Genomic DNA, 18078 nt, shown 5'->3' with positions numbered 1-18078 from the left:
ATATTTGCCTAAAGGCATTGTGCACCAGAAGGAGAAGAAGAGAAAAAGTCAAGCGCTGAGGAGCCTAATATTGATTCAATACATTCGGTAGAGACGTTGACATTTCTCACTCTTATGTCTGTCATGCATTAAATTGATTTTTTGGTTGTTGTACACAAAATAATAATAATAATAATAAAAAAAATAAAATAAAATAAAATAAAAATTATTGACATCGTTTCGGAAGACACCATTTGTCGTCTTCTCATAATTGTATGAGAGAGAATTGAATGTGAATTGATGTAAAGCTTCGCATGTCCAAGAAAATTAAATGAATCCAAGTCTGGTAAAAAAAGGCATCAATTAAGTCCATAATATTAATATATATATATATATATATATATATGTATGTGTGTGTGTGTGTGTTTTCAGTTCATTAATCTCTTGACATGTTTAAAAGCTTTATAGCAATAGTTGAATAAAGGAAAATCATATGAATAAGGAACATGCTATCCGGATGGTTTAAGGACATAACAAAATTTAAATAGGGTTAAAATTTATATACAAAATATAACAAAAAATAAAACTAAAGTATAATAAAATGACATATAAGTATAAAATAATAAGATAATTTGTAAGATACAAAATAATGAGATTTTTTTTTTTTAAATATAACATTTTGTGACCTATCAATGCTTTTTCATATATGGTTGTCAAATATGTAATAGTTGTTAGAGATCTTGCGCACCCATTGATCTTCTATTGATGACTCATCATTGAGTCTTGGCACTGAGATAATGCAAATCTTTAGAGGATGGAGATTAGGGTTCTCTCTTTATGAACAAATAAGAGAATAGAGAAGGCAAGACATTGTGAAGTCCTAAGCCCAAAGGGATTATTTATGGGCTTCTCATGGACTTAAATGACTTGAGCTACCTTAAGCTTGGGTCACTTAATCCCGCTTGAAACGTATTCTAATTTATTAATTAACTCAATAGGGTTCTACTTAATCAATTAACCCAGTCTAGAAAAACCATTAACTAATTATTATGCAATCTTGTGTTTTTACCAAAATGTCTTTATTTACATAAATGAACCAAAAAATAATATAATCTTCATAAACCATGCTATCAAGGAATATGGGCTCAAACAGGGACCACTAGGACTCATAGGACAATACTAACACCCTCTGAATCTAATTCTAAAGTTAAATCAACATCATACTATAGATAGTCAAATGCATTTTAGTGGCTTATGTCAATTACAACCAAGAATGAAAATATCGGTAATCACGGATATATCGATACTTCGATTTTACGAATATATCGGTGGATATTTTAGAAAAAAATATCTATAAGTTGATCAAAATTTATAAAAATACAAGAAAAACTTCATAAAAATGAAATTAAAAGTATAATAGATATTTAAAGTTGTTTTATTAAAGAATTTGATATATGTATAATATGATTTATCATATTCGATAATAATAACGTATGTATCGATAAAAATATGAATTTTATAAGTATACATTATTATTAAATTCTATCAAATATTATTTCATAATAATATTATGATATTTAATTATAATATGTATAATTTAAAAATATATATTAATATTAAAATTATGATCCATTTAATTCAATTGTATTAAATAATATAAAATAAATTATGACATATGTACAATTTTTTAATATTTAATTAATTCATTAATGATATTGAAAACACTATGAAGAAAATTATTATGATAATTTTTGTATTTTTGGTAATCAATTAAAAGAAATTTTTGTATTTAATTATAAAATAATTATATTTAATTTTCTCTCTAAAATTTTCTTTTAAAATTTTCTTTACATGATGACTTTGAATATATATTTTAAGTGCAATCTATTTAATAAAGGGCAAGCTTGCCTTGGTAGTCGAATTTGGGGTTTGAATCCCTTCAACAACGCAAAAAAAAAAAAAAGAATTTTTGAGAGTACATTGTAGCTCACTGGAGCGGGAGTGCACTATAGCAGGGGTGCACTGTAGCGCGTTCACCCGCGTTGATCGACCAAAATATCGGTGATTTTCATCCTTTTTGGTTGTTTTTTTCCATTATATCGGCGATTTTTTGGCCATTTTTGTAGAAATTTCTCCTCTTAGATTTTTCTCCACAAAATATCGTGTCGACCCCTCCCGATACATGATATATCAGCGATATTTTGCCGATATATCCCAACATTTTCCTCCTTGATTACAACAAGGTAGAACTTAGGTTTGTGAGCTATAATCCACTTTATGCATGTTCTCTATGAATTGATGTCTGTAAGGTTTCTATTATCTATTGTACGCATGTTTCCCATAAACTATTTGATCAATTGACATATCCTAACTCACAAAAAGCTTATATCAAGTTTCACTTAAGGAAATATTATAACCATAGTTTACCTAAACACACTTCTTTAGAATCACCCAAGGAGACACACTATTTCAAATTCCATGAGATATCATGATGCTGAGAATACCTGTTGTTACTAGCTTCCATAAATAGTGACATAATCCATAAGGAATATATGACTGCCTTGGGATCTCATCCATACAAAGCCACTATAAACTTTGACACAAGTTCAGGATTCTCTTAAGGTTGAGAGATCATACCGTATAGTAGCTTAGTGAAGTCATGACTATCTGATAACCTTATATCATAACCTACCATAAGTCATATCCAATATGCAACTCGTACACATTAGTGCACTTACCATGGGAAACTCATCTCAATGACCATAATCAATCATCTCTTCAATTGGGAGCTACTATAACCTCAAATGGATTACCATATCTTCAATTATGAGCTACTATAACCTCAAATGGATTATCTAAGTCCATGAACTGGTTATGAACTAATCATCTACTTGTAAAAAAACTCATGATTTGGATCTTCCACGCAACTTCTAATACATCAAAGTCATATACAATTGTAGACCCTCCATTTTGTCCTCTTAGCACATGCTATCCTTTGACTATCTTCTCACATCCATGTTTCTTCATTATACACTTAGGGTCCATTTTTTCTAAGTCAGTCATTGAGTCCCCATTAGTTGTCTATTGTCACTCATTTGGTACTATTTTTTAACCATCTTTGAAGATTCATTGTTGAGGGATTTCTCCTTAGATTAGATCACTTTAATGCATTTTTAGGGTTAGGTCATTTAAAGGTTTTTTTAGGTCTAACTCACTTAACTACACTTTAACTTAGGTTTAGCTCACTTAGTCACACTTTAGCTCAAGTTTAGCCCATATTAGCTTACTTAGCTGCACTTTAGCTCAAGTTCAGCTCATTTAGTCACACTTCAACTCAAATTCAATTCATATAAGCTCACTTAGCTACATTTTAACTCAATATCAGCTCACTTAGTCACACTTTAACTCAGGTTCAGCTCATATCAATTCACTTAGCTACACTTTATCTTAGCATTAGCTCACTTAGTCATACTTTAACTCATATCAGCTCACTTAACTACACTTTAGCTCAAGTTCAACTTATTTTGACTCACTGGGTTGCACTTTAGTTTATTTCACTTAGTTGCATTTTCGGATTTTTCTAATTCACTTTAGTTTATGTGCACTTTAAGATAGTTAATTTAGATGCATATTTAGTTCACTTTAGTTTAGATGCACTTTAGGGTAGTTCATTTAGATGCATATTTAGTTCACTTTAGTTTAGGTGCACTTTAGGGTAGTTCATTTAGATGCATATTTAGTTCACTTTAGTTTAGGTGCACTTTAGGATAGTTCATTTATTATCAAGGAGTAAATTTTGTGACAAAGTTTGGGTGAGTTTTCTCGTCATATGTTGAATACACTTTGATATTTTGGGTAAACACCAATTCATGGATAGCCTACATATAATGGAAACTGGGTAAAAAAACTCAAGCACTTTTTTCTCATTGTAATATACATAGGATACTGGAGTTAGTTGACTCTCTGTACTAGGATATTGATTTAACTTCAAAATTAGCTTATGAGGGAGCTAGTATTTGTCTATAGGTCCCAATGGTCCTTGAGCTCATATTCCTTGATGACACAATTTCTAAGGTTTAATTAAATTCTTTATTCACTTATTTGCATAAAGGTATTTTGGTAAATATGGAAGGTTACAAATGAACTTGTCGATGTTCTCTTTGAACTTAGCTAATTGATTAATCAGAAGTCAATTAAATTAATTAATCAATTTGGACCCAAGTAGGCTAGTTTAACTGACCAAGCCTAGGATAGGTTCAAGTCACTTAAGCCCCATTGAAAGTCTATAAATATCATCTTCCTAATCATTCTAAAGAAGGAGATCTCTAGCCACCAACCTAGAGAGGATTCCACCCTTCTAGTGCTGAGATTCAAGGAAAGAGTCATTGTAGTGGAAAATTAATGGGTTTGTGAAATCTACATCATCTGCATTGTGTTTTTTGAATAGCTTTTCACCGACAATAATAGATCTAGGAACATCCTAATATGAGGTAAAACACTCAAATTTCGATCCTAAGAAGCTTTTCATATATCTATTGCTTCCATTACAAGAATATAGAGGCCTAGGAAGTATTGTATGCACCCCAACTAGTCCTGGTGTTAGGAATGAAGTAATCTAAGATTTCCCTACAAGTATTATACTTGATATTTCTTATTAAGTTATTTTTTTCTCACTAAGTTGTCGAGTTCACCTTTCTCTATTATTCCATTTTTCAGGCACAAGTGACATCGGAGAGGAGAGATCACGATAGGAAGGGTGCTTCTATTAGAAACATATTTAGAGTTGATTATTTAAGATTCTTAACTTAACACCGAATCAATTTTTTATTTTTAGAATTTTTATTTAAGTGTTGGAGATAATTTTTTAATTTGTTATTGAGAAATTTTAAATAGTTTTGGATATAGAAATTTACAACCTTTATTTTATGCTATGATTATTATTTTGAATAAATTTGAAGTAGCTATCAACTAGTTACATATTGGATTTGTTAGTCAAGGTCATTCATGTCTTGGATTCTCAGAGTTTGACATGTGAAATGATAGTGATGCCCTTTGCTTTCAAGTTTGGGGTGTCAAAGAATGGCATCGGAACTATAGGATATAATCCTATAAACTTATTTGCTTAATTGAGATTAGGTTACAAAATGTGTAACAAATCATCTCCATTTCTTTACGAAGTTTTAGTTTCTTTCAATAAACTAGCTATCCTAATTCTAACCTCGTGTATTGTTGTCAATCTAATCCTTTTGCATCTTATGATGAATAGGTTATCATATTGCCTAGATGCACCGCTTCTTCCCATGGTAGTCAAGAATCAAGAGAGAATGCACCTATGAGGACTACTAGGAATGTGGATGCCTTTGCTTAGGCTAATAATGTACCTCCTATGGCACTTGAGAGGATGGCTCAAGCTATGGATACTTAGGCTAGATTGGTTGAGCACCAAACATAAGCTACTAAGATTCAAGCTCAAGTTATTGAGGCTCAAGCTTGAATTGCAAAGACTTAGACACAAAGTTTGTCATCTACTTTTAATGGTGGTTCATTTGAGTAGTTTAAGAAGTTAAACCCTTTTTCTTTCAAAGAAAAGTTAGGTCTTTCAGAGGCTAAGGTGGTGTTTGTTTTTTTACTTAATTCTAAATAGAACCTTAATACTTAATAGTATTAAATATTAGGTTATTTGTTTTTGTAGTGTTTTATTTATATTAAGTATTAAAAAGTAAAAAAAAAAATCATTGTGTTAATTTTTCTATTTAGAAAAAGCCACATATTTTGACTTTTTCTATTTAGTAAAAAGTTTATAATAAGTCATGAAAAAGTAAAAAAACAAACAACCTAAATTCTAAAACTAAATGGTTTTCAGCAAAAAGCCAAAAAAACAAACACCACCTAAGTCATGGATTCTAGGTATTGAGAAGTGTTTTGATGTTCTAAATTGTTTTAAAACTCAAAAAGTGATCTTAGCTACTTAGTTTCATGTTAGTAAGGGAAGTACGACATTGGTGGAGAATGGAGAAAAGGATTTTAGGAAGTGAAGAACCAATTATTTGGAATTAGTTTAAGGAAGTTTTCTATAGGAAGTACTTTCTTGAGAGTGTTCTACACCAAAAGGAGAACAAGTTACATAGTTCAAGGAAATATGTTAGTGGTCGAGTATGAGGCTGAGTTTATTAAGCTCTCTTGTTTCGCTACAAATCTTATCTTTATAGAGAGCCATTACTTCTTGGATTGTTAAAATCCAATTCCAAGGGATAAAGTTTCAATTTTAGATTTAGAAGTATACTCAAAGGCAATGAATATATATATATATATATACATCTAGTTTTCCTAGTTGAGAGGGGTAGTGAAAGAATTTGACTGCTCAGGGAATAACAATGTAGGAAGGGCAGATTTAATAACAAGCAAAGTAATCAAATGCAAAAGAAATTTAGTTTATTTGAAAGTAAAAAAGAATTGAATGTAATAGATTGAAGACAATTTGTTTTGTTCTAATAATTGCAAGAGAGAGAATTGAATGATAATAGATGGAATGCTTCACATATATATCCAAGAAAATAGATATTAGTCTATAAAAGGAATATATATATATATAGTTCCAAATTAACCAATAAATCCAAACTTTAAATCGGAATTCCACTACCCAAAAATCCCAATAAATCCATATATTAGAGTGATAGAAGAATGGAAAGAGGGAAATCAGAAAAGAAATCTTGAGGACCCTTCACTGAGTTAGATGGCAACACAAAGGGAAGAAAAGAGGGGGGAAATGGAAGTGGTGGGGCTTACAATATTAATCTTTATAGAATTTGAGAGTATGTATAGAAAACACGGGTATTACTGACATTCTGTATTCAATATATTAATTAAATTGATTGTTAAGTTTTAAATTATTTTTTTAAATAATAGATCAAAAGTGATATATTAGGAGTCATGATTTTACTGTTTCTCATATACACATTTATATTTTTTGAATTTAGGTAAATTAAATAAGAAATAATTAATAATTTAAATTCTTTAAAGAATTTTTTAATTTTTTAATTCTTAAGAAAAATTTTGAATTCAAAAAATAGATTTAATTAATTATAGATTAAATGAAAATATTTTAGAATATTATGTTCTTGATTTAAAATTAAATGTGTACATGAAATAAAAATTTTGATTCATTTAAATGTTAAAAAGTTAAACTTTTTCATTATTCATATTAAATAAAATATTATTAAAAATTATTATTTTAATTAAATTATTATTATTATTAATATTCATTTTTAGATGTAATATCCTAAAATAATATATTTTTTTTTATAAAAGATAAAATTTATAATTCTTGTAATATTATTATTCATATTTTACTAAAAACTATTTATTTTTTAATTTATTTATAATTAAAAAAATATTTTTATTTTCAATAAGATTTGAATTAAATTTAATTTATGTTACATAAATTGAATTTGCATTGTTTTTATAAAACCAAAACAAAAAGTTTATTTTTAAAAATAACTTATCCAAATAAGTTTTTAATTTGTTTTTCATTTTTAAAAACTATTTTTAAATACAACTTGTCAAACTCTCTTATTTTTATGAAATATTAGAAAGTTGTTTCTTATTCTTTAGCTTAAAAACAATTTTTAAAATCACGTTCCAAAATATAAGGCCACATTGGCCATTCTATTTTAAAAACTTATTAAATTATCTTAATCCCATACAATTTGAACAAAAAATAAATTAAATTTAAATTAACACGGTGTTTTTTCTTCTTTTTATCAATAAAATTTAGATCTAAAATTTACTTAATTTAATTGAAAAAATAATCTAAAATAAATTTATAAAATTTCAAAATCAAAACTGAAATTCTATTACATAAAGCCACACTTTTTACCTCATAATTTATCAAATTCTTAACAAAATTAAATTTCATAAATTTCTATAAATTTCTTATACAAAAAATAAATAAATAAATAAATAACAAAAATAACAACAATAACAATCATAAAATTTATTTAAAAAATGAATTTACTCCAATTATTTAAAAGAAATTAAAAAATAGGATTTGATTCTTTTCTAAATAAAAAAAAAACTCTAAAAGTTAATGAATTGATTTCCACGATATTCCAATCACAAACCCATAAATTGAACAAAACATCACATAAAAACAAGTGTTAATTAAAAAATTTCTAACATTTTCTTAGCAACAAAGTATAATTAGAAATTCCTATAATTATATAATCACCAATTTCCTATTAAGCACGGAATTTAACATTATAAAATTTTTATTATGGTAATAAATTGTGATGTTTCTTCATTCAATCATCCAAATTCAAGATAAGACATGTTTGCCTTTCCTTTTAAGTAGCAGTCATGTCGTGTTTGTTGTTAATAATGCTGACATCCATGTTTACTGTTTCTTTATCATTTCTTTCTTTTTGATACCATTCCAGTAGAATCTCTGTCGAGGGCCCATAAACATAAGTCGGTAATATTCACACTCATCTCTCCCTCTGCAATCCATCACTTGTGATTTTTGATCCTCATATCTGCTTTGCTTCAATTTTCCCACTCTTAGCTTTTGCCATGGACTTTGTGATCCCAGTCTTGGATATTGCCTCTTGCTCGTGGGATTGTATTGCCAAGCGTGCTGTTTACATCCGTGAGCTCCCAGTGTAGGGACCCCTCCCTCCATGCCACGTGGCGTGCATCTTACAGTGACAAGTGGCACGCATTGTCATCCGGATCATCCTCATCCGAGTCATCCTCATCCGAGTCTTCCCATAAAGCACACATGGCACGCTTTTCCGGATTGCCTTAAGGAAGATCAGACAACACTTATAAACATATCATCCGGACGGCTTACACAATACATCCGGATGATCAACATATTCCATCCGGATACAATGGTCCGGATCATTGACTGAAGTAAGCAAGTCTCACACGTTACCACTACAGCCTGTCATGGCCCACGTTCCGCCGCCTGTAGGGTGAGAGGACAAGATGAAGTGACAACAAGTCACTTCCTAAGATCATTCCACATGATCACTTCCCACGATCTCTGACAGCCGCATCACCTACCACGGTCCCTGTCAGCCGTCCGTAGGGTGATGATGGACACGCTGCCACCTAATGTCATCATGACAACATAAAATATCTCCCCACCATTAATGAGAGGAACAGTACTCTTGGCACTATATATATACCTTCACACGAAGAGGAAGGTAATCTCCTGATACCTAGAAAAAGGCCAACTGATTTATATCTCCCTCTCTAGCCATGGCTAACAAAACCATCGGAGGGTGCGTCCGGACACCCTGTCCGGATGTCTTTTGCAGGTATATCGACTGAATCAAGAACCTATATTGGTTGAGGTCGCGTGTCCATCCATTTGACAGCTACGTGGAACACCAGGAGCGCGAGGTATCAACACCCAGAAAACCTCAACTCTCTAAGAACTGCAGTGGAGGACCTCAAGAACGTCTATGAAGATGAGAAGGAAAAGGTGGACCGTGAAGAGAAACTTCGGAAGAAACGTACTCGTGCAGTGGACGGCTGGATCCAGAGCGTAGAAGCCATGGAAAAAGAAGTGAATGATTTGTTGGCAAAAGGTGATGAAGATATCCAGAAGAAATGTCTTGGAACCTGTTGTCCCAAAAACTACCGTGCCAGCTACAATATTGGGAAGATGGTTCATGGAAAGATGGATGAGGTGGCTTTAAAGAAGACGGAGGGCTTCAATTTTAGTGTGGTGGCTGAACCTCTGCCCAGTCCTACCGTGATCGAGAGGCCTTTGGACAAGATGGTGGGCTTAGATTCATTGTTTGACCACGTTTGTATGTAACTCCAGGATGACAAAGTAGGAAGTGTCGGATTATATGGCATGGGGGGTGTGGGCAAAACCACCCTTTTGACCAGGATTAACAATGAGTTCCTCAAAACCAGGGTTAAGTTTGATGCAGTGATTTGGGTGATTGTGTCCAGACCAGCAAATGTGGAGAAGGTTCAGCGAGTTCTTTTCAATAAATTGGAGATTCCTAGTAACCTGGGAAGGCAGAAGTGAGGATGAAAGGAAAGAAGCAATATTCAATGTCTTGAAGATGAAGAAAATTGTCATCTTATTAGATGATATATGGGAGCCTCTTGATCTCTTTGCAGTGGGGATTCCTCCTGTAAATGATGGAAGTAAGTCCAAGGTGGTATTTACTACCCGTTTTTCAACTGTGTGCCGAGATATGGGAGCTAAGAAGAGGATTGAAGTCAAGTGCTTAGAATGGGCGGAAGCATTTGCTCTGTTTCAGATACATGTAGGCGAAGACACTATAAATTCCCACCCACATCTACCAAAGCTGGCGGAGATTGTTGCCAAAGAGTGTGACGGCCTCCCACTAGCCCTCATCACCATAGGACGAGCAATGGCAGGAGTAAAAACACCTGAGGAATGGGAGAAAAAAATACAAATGTTGAAGAATTATCCAGCAAAATTTCCAGGTATGGAGAATCATTTGTTTTCGCGTTTAGCGTTCAGTTATGATAGTCTACATGATGAAGTCGTGCAATCATGTTTCCTGTATTGCTCTCTATTTCCGGAGGATTATGAAATCGACTGTGATAGACTTGTACAACTATGGATTGGAGAGGGGTTTCTAGATGAATACGATGACATAAAGGAAGCAAGAAATGGAGGAGAAGAAATTATTGCAAGCTTAAATCATGCATGCCTACTGGAGGTGAATGACAATATTGATCATTATCTAGGGGAACGAGCAAGATTTGTGAAGATGCATGATATCATACGTGATATGGCTTTGTGGTTATCTTGTCAAAATGGGAATAAGAAGCAAAACAGATTTGTGGTTGTAGATGGAGGTGAATTGGTTACTTCTCAATAAGTTGAAAAATGGAAGGGCACACAAAGGATATCCTTTGTCTCTGCTACTTTTGAAGAACTCATGGAAGCACCATCTTTTCCTAATCTTCAGACTTTGCTGCTAGTTGTCAATCCGAGGAGACCATTATCATTTCCAAGTGGGTTCTTCACATATATGCCTCTTATAACAGTTTTGGACTTTGCAAGCCTTGATAATTTAGTTGCATTGCCTATGGACATTGGCAAATTAGTTACTCTACAATATCTTAATTTGTCTGATACAGGGATACGAAGGATACCAATGGAGCTTAGGAATTTAAAAAAATTAAGGGTTTTGATTTTGAATCCAATGTTAGAACTTAGAGAAATTCCATCTCAAGTCATATCAGGTCTTTCTTCCTTGCAGTTGTTTAGTATTATGGATTCCCAGGAAGATATCCAGGGAGATTATAGAGCCTTATTAGAGGAGTTAGAGGGGTTGAAATGCATGGGAGAAGTTTTCATTAGTCTCTATTCTGTTCCTTCCATCCAAACATTATCGAACTCTCATAAGTTACAAAGGTGCTTGAAAATCTTACAAGTATTCTGTCCGGATATAAACCTACTCCACCTGTTATTTCCTTATCTGGAGAAGCTTGTGGTCATGCATTGTTGGAAGTTGGAAGATGTGACAGTCAATTTGGAAAAGGAAGTGGTCCACTTAACATTCCCAAGGCCTCGGTACTTGTACCATCTTTCTGAAGTAAAAATAGCAAATTGTGAAAATTTGATGAAATTGACATGTCTTATTTATGCTCCAAATCTTAAGTTGCTAAACATTCTAGACTGTGCCTCTTTGGAAGAAGTGATACAAGTTGGCGAGTGTGGAGTTTCAGAAATTGAATCCGATTTGGGCCTGTTTTCAAGACTTGTTCTTGTCAATTTGCGGAGTCTACCAAAGCTAAGGAGTATATGCGAATGGAGCTTGCTCTTTCCTTCTTTAAGAGTGATGAATGTGGTTCGATGTCCAAATTTAAGGAAACTACCTTTTGATTCCAACATCAAAATTAGTAAGAATTTAGAGGAAATCAAGGGAGAACAAGAATGGTGGGCCGAGTTGGAGTGGGAGGACCAAACCATTAAGCACAACCGCACTCCATATTTCAAGCCTCAAGACTGGTAGATCCACGTCCATGCATGTCCAGGTACTTTCATTTTCTTTTCTTCTTAGTTTATTTTATTTTTTATTTTTCATATTATTATTACTATTTTATAGTATAAAATGCATGTACTGGATACAGAAGACAACTAATTAATTGTCAAATTTGGTTAGTTACGATGATGTTGGTTTGATTTTCCCAAAAACTTATTTTTGCTATAGTAGACTTCCTATGATTTTCACAAAAAGGCATTAAATTTCTTTGTGCAAGATTAACATTAATCTTTGAAATATTTTAATTATAGAAATTATTTTAGGTGGTGTTTGTTTTTTTAGCTTTTTGTTAAAAGAAATTTGTTTTTAGAATTTAGGTTATTTGTTTTTTCTACTTTTTCATTACTTATTATAAACTTTTTATTAAATAGAAAAAGTCAAAATATGTAATTTTTTCTAAATAAAAAATATACATATTAATTTTTCTTTACTTTTTAATACTTAATAAAAATAAAATACTATAAAAACAAATAACCTAATATTTAATACTATTAAGCATGAAGATTCTATTTAGAATTAAGTAAAAAAATAAACACCACCTTACTCAAATGATTTTTTCTTAGTTGTAAACATCTCAAGGATTCTCGTTGAAAATTCTCTTTGTTTTGTTAAATTCATTGAAATTAATTTACCATTTAGATATTCCTGGTAGACTCTTTATCACTAAGATTCCTTTACACATTTTTTTATGCTTCAGATAATATAGTTTTTCCTTTAAGCTAATTTAAGAAAATTGTACCAAGTACAAATTAAATCTTCTAAATTTTAGAAATTTAAGAAATAAAAATTTTGTGCAAGCATATTTAATTTGCATCCCCAATTCAAGTAGTAATTCATACTTAAATAAGCAAATTAATTTTCTTCTCTTTCTTTTTAAATCTTTATTAATATTATTATTATGTGTTTTTTTTTTAGGCTAAATATTTGGGAAGATTTTCAAGAAGATCTTTGAGAAATTTCCAATTATCCGACACCATGTGAAATGTTGATTATGTAATGTCATATTTTCTATTTGTATGTGGTATGAGTAAACTCTAAATTGTGATGACATGTTTTGTTTATGTACCATGTAATCTTAATGTATTGTTGTCATCTTAATGTGTTCTTATTTAATTTTATGCATCTAATAGTTATTAATCCTAATGTGTTGTTCTCATTGCTTTTCTTTTTCATTTTATACAAACTCTTATTTGAATAGAAAAGTACACAAAATAGGACTTAGTTTTAGATATGATCTTTGTCTTTACCATTCATTTAGATTTATACAAAAAACTAGGAAAGAATTTTCCTTATTTGGTGTGACATAAAAGTATTTTCAAAACCTATTGTTTTCATGGTAAAATAGAAAGATTAAGGTGGTGTTTGTATTTTGGTGGAATAGAGAAAACTAAAATATTTAGTTTTTTCTATTCAGTTAAAAGTAACATATTGATATTAATCAATATAATTAAAGTGAATTTGTTATCAATATGTTCAATTTAGTTATATTAATTGATATCAACATGTTATTTTTAATTGAATAGAAAAAATCAATGTTTTCATAATCGAACCAGTCATTGAACCGAAAAAGTTATCGGTTCACGGTTCACTGGTCGGACCAGCGGTCGAACCAATGACATCATAAATATATAGTTTATAAATTATTAAATTTTAAAATAATTATAAAAATAAAAATAATAATTTATATATTATTTAAAAATTAAAATTTTATTTGAAAATCAGAAATTCAAATTAAAATCATAATTTTAATTTAAAATTTGAAATTTTAAAATTTGTTTTTATATCAAAAACTTGTTTTAAAATCATAAATTATTTAAAATTGTAAAATAAAAAATTTATTTAAAATTATAATGTTTTCATTAATTTAAATTAAAATCATAAGTTTTAAAAATTATAAAGTAAAAATATAATAAATATAAAAGAAAATAAATAATAATGAGATGAGGTAAAAAATATAAATAAAAAACCTAAAAGAATGAAGGATTGGGGGAAGGGGGGGAGAGTTCTGCCAGTAGGAGAGCGACATCCGATCGACCAGTGGCCGACAACAACAGCTTGGTGCGACAGTGGGAGGTGGCAGCCGCATGGGAAGGGTTGTTGGAAAAAAATAAGGTTGAACCGAACGATTCGGAGGGAACCATTCGGTTCATCCGGTTCGTTGGTTGAACCGTCGATTCAACCAGTCTGATTCCGGTCTAACTACTTTTTGGTCCAATTGACCGAATCGGATAAGAACAGTGACTAGTCAAGTGTCGGATCTGCCGGTCCGATTTGGTTTTTAAAACCATGGAAAAAAACTAAATATTTTGACTTTTTCTATTCAACTAAAAAACAAACACCACCTAAGATTTTTTTTTTTTTTTATTAAACCTAGGGCATTTTCTTTTTCACTATTTTTTCTTTTTTTCTTTTTTCTTTTTTCTCACACTTCCATGATCAAAGTGGATGTGAAAAAATTTGACATAAAAAACTTCTTAGTCAAACTATAGAAAAGTTGAACTTAGGGTAAATTGAGCAAAACACTAAAATTAGGGGAATTCCATAAGTAAATTATAAAATTTAGGTTATTTGAATTTCCTAAGGTTATGTTTGGTTACTGAAAAATTTGAGAGAAAATATGAGGGAAATAAATAGAGAGGAAAAGTGAAAGGAAATAAAAAACAAAGAAAATTTAAAAAAAAAGTTTTAAAATCAATAAATTATTTTTATTTTCTTCTTGAAATTCATTTTACTTATTTTTCTCCAATATATAAAGATCAAATAATTTTAAAATTTATAAATTTCTAACTGATTTTAATTATATTAGATTTTATATTGTATTTTTCAAAGTGAAACTAAATATGAGAAAATCATTTTCTTTAACATTTTTTTTCTCTTTTTAATATTTTCCAGGAACCAAATATAGCCTGAAACTCTTTTGAATTGATCTTTTACAAAAGAATATGATTTGGATATTGTATTCATGATTCAAAGCTTTCGAATGAAAAATAAATCCTAGCAATGCAATGTTTTGAATGTAAAAGAAATTAAAATTTTTATGCATGGTTACTATTATAAGGGTAGTTATTTTTTACTATTAAAAATATTATAATTTTTATTTAATTAAAACTATTTTCAGTTTTAAATTTAAACATTTTTAAAAATACGATTTTTAAATATTAAATCAATCACTAAAGTGATTATTCTCAGTTCCAAAATATACAAATCTAAATTTATCTTCCTTTACCTTTTGGATAAACTAGAATTAGGTTAATTTGAAATGAATCACCTACCCAATTATTGTTCAAAAATCAGTTCAAATGATACTCTAAATTTTTTAAAATGATTTTTAATTTTTTTAAACACTTAATTTTTTTTAAATACTCAAAAACACTTCCATACATTTTTGAAAGGCTTTTAACTCTTCAAAAATCTCTTCAAGATGGTTCTAAATAGTTACTACTAAATCACTTACATTTTCAAAAAGATGCAATTAGTCATGTATATTATATCCAAAATACTCCAAGAAACTAAAAATTGACTAAATGTCTAAATTGAAAAATTGTAATAATAAAATGTAGCATTGACCATAAATGCATTGTGAATAAGCTCATTTTCTTAACTTTAATTCCATTTTTTACTAGAATTAACTTAGAATTTAGAATGATAAGAATTGTTGTATCATAGGAAGAAGTTTTTCCACCAATTTAACATGACAAAAGCCTTTCAACTTTCTAGTGTGTTTGACAATGATTTTAGGAAGTGTTTTTGGTTTTTCTAATACTTGAAAGATAAAAAAATTTCAAGTATTAAAAAGGATAGAAACAATTCCTAGAATCACTATCAAACAAACTCTTTAAGTAGCATCTTTCACATTTCCAACCTATAAGCCAAAGAACATGCAAAATCTCTAACAGACTAACATGACTTTTTTGAAAAGAATGAAATAAATTTATGGCTTCAAGTGTTCTCTATAAGGATTACCCAAACTACTTGTAGAAATACCCAAGTGTTAGATCTCATCCTATAACCCATTCAAGATCTCATATTAATAGCCTAAAAAATGTTATAACCCAAAATCAAGATCATGTTAAATCATCAAGAAAATAAATCAGAAGCGTACATGGATCCATTGTGAAGCAGTAAAATGAGGTTTTAGTCTTCCACGTCTAAACCTTTCTTCTTCAAAGAGGAAACCCTTATTTCACTCAACGATGGGATATGAGTAAATTCTCTAAATCTGTTTAGACTAGGGACCTTAACCTATTTATAGTTTTTATGTTTTTATTTTATTTTTGGCCCATCATAAAAATAAAATAAAATCAAGTCCTCTCCATGCATTAAAGCCCATATTTAATGAGATGCCTAAGCAAAGCAAAAAACAAACAAACAAACACTTATTTGATTACTTTAATGGGTTAAACAAAAATGATATCTAATAATTTACAATTAATCAACATATGTGAGCCCACTTTAATAATTTCCCAACAATCTCCCACTTGGCCACACATGTCACTTTACATTTGTACATTATTAAACAACTTTATGAGCTCAATATTTGTTATCTTCATCAAGTAACATCTTTAAACAATTTGGTCCATCCATTATACCAATATAGGATCAAAGCGATCTTCATTACATATTTCGTAACTAGGCCCATCAATGGACACATATATCAATATAATCAACAACATAGATCAAGTGTGGATACATAGCATGAAAATTTCATGCAATGTGATCCCTTAACATGCCTATTTCAAACTGGTCCAACTTTATAACTTAAAAGAGTTAAAACAACACACTTTCAAACTTTATGTAAAACTACAATTTAAAAAATATAATTTTATTTTAGAGTTTTCAATAAAGAAAGAACAATGATTAAGTTTGATAAACAAAAAAAAAAAAAAAACATGTCAATAACAAATGAACATCAACTAACGAACCCCCACTATATTAGCATATCACTAAGATGAACTATACCCATACAAGCTACATGCTCATGGAACACTTTAGGTGGTAAACCCTTAGTGAGTAGATCCGCAATCATGAAGTTTGTACTAATATGTTCAGTGGATACTTGAATAATCATAACTCTTTCCATAGCAACCAGAAACCTTAAGCCAAGATGCTTCAATTTTGATGAGCTTCTATTGTTCTTATAATACAATTCAGTAGCTTTGTTATCACACTTTATCATTAATAGTCTTTCAATGCCATGAACAATACATAGTCTAGTAATAAAATTTTGTAGTCATATTTCTTGATTCGATGCCTCATAACAAGCTATAAATTTTGCTTCCATGGTGGAATTAGTTATGAGTGATTGCTTGACACTCTTCCATGACACAACTTCTCCAACCAACATGAAAACATATCTAGAAGTGGATCTTTTGCTATCAAGGCAACCAGCAAAGTCGAAGTCAGAATATCCCATGATTTCTAAATGATCAGATCTCCGATATGTGAACATGAAATTTTTTGTTCTCTATAAATATCGCATAGCCCTCTTAATTGCTCTCCAATGATCCATTTCTGGGTTACTTAAATATCTGCCAAGCATACCAACTATATACACAATATCTGAACACATAGAAACTTGAGCATACATAAGACTCCTTACTGCTGAAGCATAAGGAATCTTCTCCATCTTTTTCTTCTCAATTTCGTTCCTTGGGCATTGAAGCAAATTGAATTTATCAACCTTAGAAATTGGCGTATCTCTTAGTGCACAATCCTTTATGCCAAATCTACTAACCACTTTATCAATATATGTCTTTCATTATAAGCTAAGGATACCATGAGAACAATCTTGATGAATCTGTATGCCCAACACAAAAAATGCATTACCAAGATCTTCAAAATTGTTTGCAAGAAATCTTTTAGTTTCATGACTTGATAAATTGTTAAATGTATATTCTCATATATTTCTATTTCTAAGGGTGTTTATATAGGATACACAAGGCTATTTCATGATAGCCAACTGTACAAAATAATCAACAACCATATAGAATAAATCACAACTATTCGACAACTATACAAATGGTTGTACATAGTTGTACCAATAGTTAGACTTAGT

The 18078-nt window shown here is 30.4% G+C and overlaps 1 pseudogene; it reads left to right on the top strand.

Annotated features, from left to right (window-relative positions):
- Positions 1 to 8547: 8547 nt before the first annotated feature.
- LOC100256440 (disease resistance protein SUMM2-like) lies at positions 8548 to 11993 on the top strand (annotated as a pseudogene).
- Positions 11994 to 18078: the final 6085 nt, after the last annotated feature.

This window comes from Vitis vinifera, chromosome 19 (assembly GCF_030704535.1).
Source record: "Vitis vinifera cultivar Pinot Noir 40024 chromosome 19, ASM3070453v1".
In the NCBI taxonomy this organism is placed as follows: Eukaryota; Viridiplantae; Streptophyta; class Magnoliopsida; order Vitales; family Vitaceae; genus Vitis; species Vitis vinifera.
This window is presented reverse-complemented; position numbering and strand designations above follow the sequence as displayed.